This window comes from Solanum pennellii, chromosome 10, assembly GCF_001406875.1.
Source record: "Solanum pennellii chromosome 10, SPENNV200".
NCBI classification, from domain to species: domain Eukaryota; kingdom Viridiplantae; phylum Streptophyta; class Magnoliopsida; order Solanales; family Solanaceae; genus Solanum; species Solanum pennellii.
Genome location: NC_028646.1, coordinates 25,860,414 through 25,867,341, shown reverse-complemented (window position 1 = coordinate 25,867,341; position 6,928 = coordinate 25,860,414).

Below are 6,928 nucleotides of genomic sequence, written 5' to 3'. Positions count from 1 at the left end.
TATATATATAAAATTAAAAAATAGTAATTAAATATTACATTAATAAAATATTGGGGAAAACGACACTCTAAACATTAAGATATTTGAATTATAAATAAATACTGAAAGTTTGATAACATTAAATTGAAACTACAGAAATTACATATATAAATTATAATAATATAAATAATTGTTAGAAAAAAAATGTAGTCATCTTTTTTTAAAAAAATCAATACAAATTGATCTTAAATAAATGAATCATCTATATGTTCTATGAAGTGTTTGTCCATGTACTCCTCTCTAAAATAAATAATGAACATTATACATTCAAATAGACTTTAAACAAATTTATAAAGGTATCATGATCTGATTTCAACTTTTCAACAAAACATATTTATGAAGTTACTTCCCACTTTAATCAAATAAAATTTTACACAAAGTTAATCGATTCTTAAAGATAAATAATTTGGATGACTAATAAATTTGGAGAATGAGAGAGACTTGAATTTCTTTTTAAGAAAAAAATATAAAGCACATTTTTTTTCGAAAATTAAAATGTCTTTGAAAGAGTGTGAGTAAAAATAAGACTATGTCACAAATCTGATTCATTTAAACCCTTTCAAATTCATTAAGAGATTTTTCACTAAGAAAAATAAACGCACATAATAGTCTAATGTCTAACCATTCAAATTCATACATTTATTAAGTGTAAACAAATAAGGCTTAAATGTGTTTTATTTCAGTAGTTGGAATACCTAAGACTTGTCATTTCATAAGACAGTCTGACTACAAACCTTGGGAAGATACAAGGAGAGAGGAAGTGGCTTATTCCGGACAATCCCAAATGGTTGAGGGATTATACAATAAATTTTATTAATTCTTGATAAACAAGCAGTATGAACAAAAAATTAAAAGTTGAAGGGAAATAATTTGAATAACTAATAAAGTTGGAGAATGAGAAAGGCTTGAGTTTTTTTTTGTTTTGTTTTGTTTTTTGAAGAAACAAATACGAAGCACAATTTTTTTTCAAAAAATGAAATTTCTTTGAAAGAGTCTAAATAAGAATTAAGGCTTTGAATTAAATGTGACATTAAGGTGTCATAATAAAGGGGCGGTGACATAAGTCTTAATTATTGAGTGTAGGTGACAATTATTTGATTAATGATTAAGGATTGTGGAGTTGCCCTCAAGTTTATAAGTTGACATTTTGGTTCATTGAATTAAATGAGGGGTAAAAGGGTAAATGAATAAAACATAATTTAACTAATTTTGGTGCAAATCAAAACTGGGGGAAGCCATCAGCGAGCTGTACTAAAAGGAGAAATAACCCCCCTCCCCCTCGTCATATTCCTCCTCCTCCTCTTCTTCTTTTGTTTCGTTCTTGCGTGCTTGCTTGCCTTTCTTTCCGTTCTCTTTATCTTCTTCTTCTTCTTCTTCTTTTCGTACATTGTTGGTCTTGGCTGCTAGTCCTTGAACTTTCTTCTTCTTCTTCTTTTCTTCTACTTGAATCAGATTTAACTAATTTAATCAGTGGATCAGATTTCGTTTTGAATCAATTGAAATTATTTCATAAGTGATTAGGGACACACACCATTGTTTTGATAAGTAAAATTAATAGTTCCTTGAAATCATTTATATCATTTGGGTACCTGAACTTTTTCAATAATTTGCATTCGCGTTTTCAACCAATGGTTATATGTTGCAACGGTTGACTATTGGAACAAATTATAGTCATATGTAGCAACAACATATAGGTGACTTCAATAGCAACAGAATAGACATGTTACAACATATAATTTACACAAGTTGTAACATATAACTTAGACATGTAGCAACATATGACTTACATATCACAACTGACATGATAGTTATATAACACCCTTGTAAATCATTGTTTCAAGTGTCATATCATATTTTTATTGCTTAATTATGATTTAAAATACTAAAATTTGGTCAATTTTGACATTTTTTCATTCTAAATTGATCAATTTATCGATTAAGTCATCCTTGAAGTGACATATGTGACAACATATGAACGTTTTATTGGAAAATTGCAACATACATGTCGTTTGTGGCAACATATGTATATCATAAAATGATCTTTTGGGAGTTAATTCAATTAATTGTCACCTAATTCAACATATAACACTAATATATATTCCTACAAGATGTCCAAGTACAAAATTATGATCTAATACAACAACCTTCATCAATTCTATCAATTATTTTTACAAAAATTATCATATCACTAGTTAATCATACAATGACCAAGTAACTCCATATGATAGTTTTATAACACCCTTGTAAATCGTTGTTCCAAGTGTAATAACATATTTTTATTGCATAATTATGGTTCAAGTACTAAAATTTGGTCCAATTTGACATTTTTTCATTCTAATTGCTTAATTTATCAATTAAGACATCATTGAAATGACATGTGTGACAACATATGATGTTATGTTGAAAAAATTGCAACTGACATATCATATGTGGCAACATACGTATGTCACAAAATGATCTTTGGGGGTTAATTTAATTAAATTGTCACCTAATATAACACGTACACTAATATTTAGTCCTACAACATTTCTAAGTACAAAATTATAGTCTAATATAACAACGTTCCTCAATTCTATCAATTATTTTTACAAAGACTATAATATCACTAGTTCATCATACAATGACAAAGTAACTCCATATGATAGTTATATAACACCTTTGTAAATCGTTATGCCAGGTGTTATAGCATTTTTATTGCTTAATTATGGTCAAAAGTATTAAAATTTGGTCCAATTCGGCATTTTTTCATTCCTAAATCATACAATTTATCGATTAACCCATTTTTGAAGTGACATATGTGGCAACATATGCACGTCTGGTTAGAAAAATTGCAATAAACATGTCATATGTGACAACAATGTATATCATAAAATAGTTTTTTGGGGGTTAATTCAATTAAATTGTCACGTAATTCAACATGCAACACTAATATATAGTCATACAACATGTCTAAGTATAAAAATATGGTCTAATACAACAACTTTCATCAATTTTATCAATTATTTTTACAAAGACTAATACAACTAGTTCATCATATAATGACTAAGTAACTCCATATGATAGTTATATAACACCCTTGTAAATCGTTGTTTCAAGTGTTATAACATATTTTTGTTGTTAAATTATGGTCCAAAATACTAAAATTAGGTTCAGTTTGATATTTTCTCATTCTAAATCGATCAATTTATCGATTAAGTCATCCTTGAAGTGACATATGTGGCAACATATGCATGTTCTATTGGAAAAATTGCAACTGATATGTCATATGCGGAAACATATGTATATCGTAAAATGTGTCTTTTGGGGTAAATTCAGTGAAATTGTCACCTAATTCAACATGTAACACTAATATATAGTTCTACAAAATGTCTAAGTACAAAATTATGGTCTTAAACAACTACCTTAATCTATTCTATCAATTATTTCTACAAAAACTATCATATCACTAGTTCATCATACAATGACCAAGTAACTTCATATGATAGTTATATAACATCCATGTAAATCGTTGTTTCAAGTATTATAGCATATTTTTATTGCTTAATTATAGTTCAATGTATTAAAATTTGGTCCAATTTGTTATTTTTCATTCATAAATCACTCAATTTATCGATTAACCCATCCTTGAAGCATCATCTATGGCAACATATGCAAGTTCTGTTGCAAAAATTGCAACTTATATGTCATATGTGGAAGCATATATCCTTTCTGTTGGGGCACATGCAGATAATTTTGTGGTTTTTATTAGAGTAGAGATTATATATGTTGCCACAGACATCACATTTCTTCATTTCAGTCATAATTGACATTTATTCAAACAAATATAACAATAGTAATAATAATCATTAATATTAATATTATCAGCAAAATGAACAATTGGTGACAATATAATGTTGCTTATGTGACATATGTTACCACATAAGTTCTTTCTATGACATATGTTGTATTCTTTTTGTTGGGGCACATGCAGATAATTCTGTGATATTTCTTACAACAGAGGTAATTTATGTTGCCACAACACCACATTTCATTCTTTCCTTCATAATTGACATTTGCTCCAACAAAATAAAAATAATAAAAATAATCATTCATACTAATATTATCAGCAAAAATGAACATTTTACAAATTGTTTTATAGAACTTATTAACAAAACGGTAATTCACAATGGTATACATAACCATCAATCTAATCAATGATGGTATTACAACATTTTCATCGAACTTTGCTTTTTTAGGTCTAGGCCTCTGTGAGTCTTCATTATTACTAACTTACCCACTCCGAACCTTTAAAATCTCATAATTCCATAGAAGTGAAACATATCTCATGGTGAAGAGTTTCAGAACTAATTTCATAAGATAGTACTTGAAGTCCATCACTCAAAAACTCAGTGTATGCAACAACTAAAAGTCCACAATCTTTGCATGATATATTATCAATTAGAAAATATAATAACTTTCTTCTCTTTCTCTTTCGCTTTCTTTGTCACTTTCTCCTTCTCCTCTCCTTCTTCTTCTTCTTCTCCTCCCCCTCTTTCTCCTCCTTCTCCTTCTCCTTCTCCTTCTCCTTACTTTTTGGATTTGAGTGTGATACTGGAGCAGTAGTCATCGATTTTTTTCTTTCACTAATTATAGATAGTGATTGGTTTAGAATTTTTTCAACCTCCTACACTTCAAAGGTTGTAAAATCTTCTTGGACGTATGGACATCAATATCATAAGTCATTTCTGTAAAAAAAATAGTGAGTTCTTTAACATGACTAATAAAATAATCATGTTGTTGCTCACATTCTTCGCATAGATAAAAAGAACATTTGATATTAGAAGAGGAAACAACACTAATAAAAGATTGTGTTGTTGTCATGGATGAAACTTCTTGTATATCATTTCATCTACAAGGTAAATAAAAAAAAGGTTGAGAGTTTACAATTCATTACTAAATAATAATAACATTATGTTGCCACAGATGGATAGTTTGTTGCCACAAATTAACATTATGTTGCTACAGATGTTCCTACTGTTACCACACATGAATTTTCTGTGGCCACATATAAATCTTATGTTGACACAGATGTACCTACTGTTGCCACAAATGAATTTTCTGTTGCCACAGATCACCATTTTGTTGCCCCAACGCATAGTTGTGATGTTCCAACAAATGACAAGTCTGTTGGAATATGCACCAACATATCACTAAAATGTGACAACATATGATTCATCTTTCAACAAATGAAATATATGTTGGACAACTGACCAAGACTATATGTCTAAAATCATATCAACAAAATGTCCACAAAAAGAACAATAAAAGCAACAAAAAATGACTTTTCACTTAATGTTAACAATGCACATACATTTCCTCAAAATTAGAATTTTTTTGTGTTGGTTGATTTTCTTTCAAAAACAATAAATAATAGGTATCATTACATCATCATTCAATTTTCACATCTATAGAACGATTTATTGTTCATTAATCCAAGAAGAAACTTAGTATTGTTCGAAATCTGTTAAATTTCTCAAAAAAAAATAACTTACCCATTTTAAAACGAACACGATTTCAGTTCAGAAAGAGGAGAGAGTCACGACCGGAGATAAGGCGAAAAATATGGAGATAGTCGGAGAGGAAGATAGTGAAGATAGTCATATTTTTCGAATTTCTAAGGAAGAAGAAGAACAAAAGAGAGAATGTTGGGAAAAGAAGAACAAAATAATTTTATTTATTTTTAATGATTTGTATTGAATTATAAAAGTTCAAAAATAAAGTGTTTTTTTATATTTTATAAAAGATTAGAAAATTTTGAAAATATTGATTTGGTCTCAGATATATTTAATTATATATTAAAGAGGATTTGACCATCTCTTGGTCAATCTTTCATCAAAAACTAAATCAAGAAATACTTTGACACCTTTCTTTTAATTTTCTCATGACACTCTCCAGGATTGTTATAGGACATCATGTAGAATTGCAAAGGGGATGCTACTCTCCAGGATTTGATCTAACCATTGGAACAACCTGTCCATAAAGTAAAGGGGTACACTTTTATTCAGCAGATAACTATGTAGACAACACTTCAACAAGTCTGATTATGTAAATATATCACAGTAGCATTATGCCATCAACTGGTAAGGAGCAAGACCACATTTAGCAGTATTTGAGCGCACATCACGAGAATTTATTCTTCATTTGTGTCCTTTCTGAAACCACATATAAAAACATTGTATCTTGGAAAAATTTTACGATGCACGCCAACTTATATTTGTACGAAGCATCATTTGATTGATAAGTGGACATGGTTGGGACTCATATGCCAGCATCTTTAAGTCCCCTTCGCATTTTTTTTGGCTTGATGCCTCATCCAATGTATTTTTTGGTTCTACTTTTTTTTGTGATAAATGTTTTTCCGTTCTTAGTGTATAATATTTCTGAATGATTTTTTCTGAATATTCTATATTTTTAGTGTATTCTGTTTATTTTTTTTCTATAACTTGTTTCTTTTTACGTAGTAAATAATTTTGTATGATTATTATGTACATTTATAGTTTATTCTGTTAATATGTTTTTTTATTCATTGTTATTTATTTATATTATAGTAAATAGTTGTTTGTATTTTATTTTTTCAATTTATAAGATTTAAGATAGATGTAAGTAATTTTTTTAATCCTAACAATTAATTTTTTAAAAAGGTATAAATAAAATTTGTAAAGTCAAAATTATACTTTTTATTTATAATTCCTTAAGAAAAGTGAAGGAAAGTAGATAAAAACAATATTTATAAAACTTCTTAGCAAAGATGAACCTTCTTTTTCTTTTTATAAAAGGTGGTGTCTATGTCAACTCACAATCACCTCCATCATTTTACCACACAAATGCTCAACCTTCCACCAAGACTTGG